This window comes from Callorhinus ursinus, unplaced genomic scaffold (assembly GCF_003265705.2).
Source record: "Callorhinus ursinus isolate GAN/ISIS: 27379988/994484 unplaced genomic scaffold, GSC_fseal_2.0 scaffold19, whole genome shotgun sequence".
NCBI lineage: Eukaryota > Metazoa > Chordata > Mammalia > Carnivora > Otariidae > Callorhinus > Callorhinus ursinus.
The window spans coordinates 8,569,366-8,571,026 of record NW_027397081.1 but is presented as its reverse complement, the minus strand read 5'-3'; positions in this window follow the sequence as shown (position 1 = coordinate 8,571,026).

Below are 1,661 nucleotides of genomic sequence, written 5' to 3'. Positions count from 1 at the left end.
GTGTGTGTGTGTGTGTGTGTGTGTGTGTGTGTGTGTGTGTGTGTGTAGAACTGGGCTCAGTGAGAGCACAGGACACTCTAGCTTCCTCCTAGTGCAAGGCAAAGCCAGTCTCTGTTTGCAAAATCCTGCAGGAGAGACACGAGAGGAATAAGACACAGACTTCCGCCTTTGGTGCACGTTCAGCCACGTTTCAGAGATCCGCATGATTTTAGCATTAGGAAGGACCTTGGAGATAATTTAATTCTCTCCTCCCAGTTTACAGATGAGAAGATCAAGGCCAATAAGATGGAAAGTTTTAACAGAGTCACACATCCGGTCAAATGTTCTTCAAGAAAATGCATACACGAAATACCCGGAAACTGTAAAACAGCCAGGGAGCGCTTGGAATACTCACGTGATGCAATGCATCAAGCACACAGCAGGTGGTGGAAAGCAAGGGGAGAGACCTGGCCTCCTTGCTAATTACGTTTGGAAATTAGATGATCAGTTAACTTATCACTCATAAAAAGGTGATAATAAATAATACTGCTCGGCTTTCTTCAAGAGCAGATGTGAAAATCGATCAAGCTAACAGGTGAGAAAGTGCCTGCAGAGCCATAAGGTGCTAACAGAAGTGAGGTCTCGGATGAGGTGTGGCTGCCAAAGAAAGGGGACTGGACTCTGGGACTTTCAAGGCCACCCAACTTCTAAGCCCCACTTACAACTTGTAAATAAGATCTCTGCCTCTCAGTTTGAATAGCACTTGGTTGGGAGGGCCTTAAGAAAATCTGTTTTATGACTTTGTAATCAGGCTTTGGTTTTGAGAATAATAAATGTGGCTCTGACTTGATTTGTTGTATCTAATTCACTACATCTCCCCCTGAAAGACTGGTGACTGGGTTGCTTCTAAGAAGAGATCCACCCGTTCAGGACAAGGTGTCCCTCTACTTGACAGCACTTCGCTTGCTCATCTATTTAGTGGCCCATTCCCCAAGTGTTCATTGTGCCCTTACGACATGCTAGCCTCTCTGCAGAGGTTGCTGATGTCCACAAGAACCGGATGCTGATTGTGGAGCTGAGGTCTGAAGGGGAATTACCGAGCTGCAGAATTACAGACGCCTTGCAGAGGCATACTTGAGGGGGAAGACATTAAGATCCCTGGGGATCTATATTCTGTAAAACACAGCTTTACATCCGTGCTGTCCAATAAAAAAAGTGCGAGTCACAGATGTAATTTCAAATTTTCTAGGAGCTGCATTATAAAACTAAAGAGAAACAAGTGAAATTAGCTTTAACAACATATTTTATTTAACCTAATGTATTACCTCAGCACTTAGTCGGTATACAAATTAATAACTTGATATCTTACATTCTTTTTTTATATTAAGCCTTTGAAATCCATTTTACACTTACAGCAGATCTCAGGGAGGACTAGCCACATGTCAAGTGCTCAGTGGCCCTACGTGGCTGCCAATCGCTGTACTGGACAGCTCTGGGTGCCATCGTCTGGTGAAGCCCCTTCTGTACAAGGTCCTCTAGGCTGGCGTGTGCCCCCCTACCCTGCACATCACCTCTGTCACCTGCTTTGTTCTCCTGAGGGGCTGTCATCCTCCCTCGTCTTTCCAGAAGGTGGCACTGTGATCTTGCAGGATCACTTGGTGCAGGTGGTGGCGGTGGTCGCG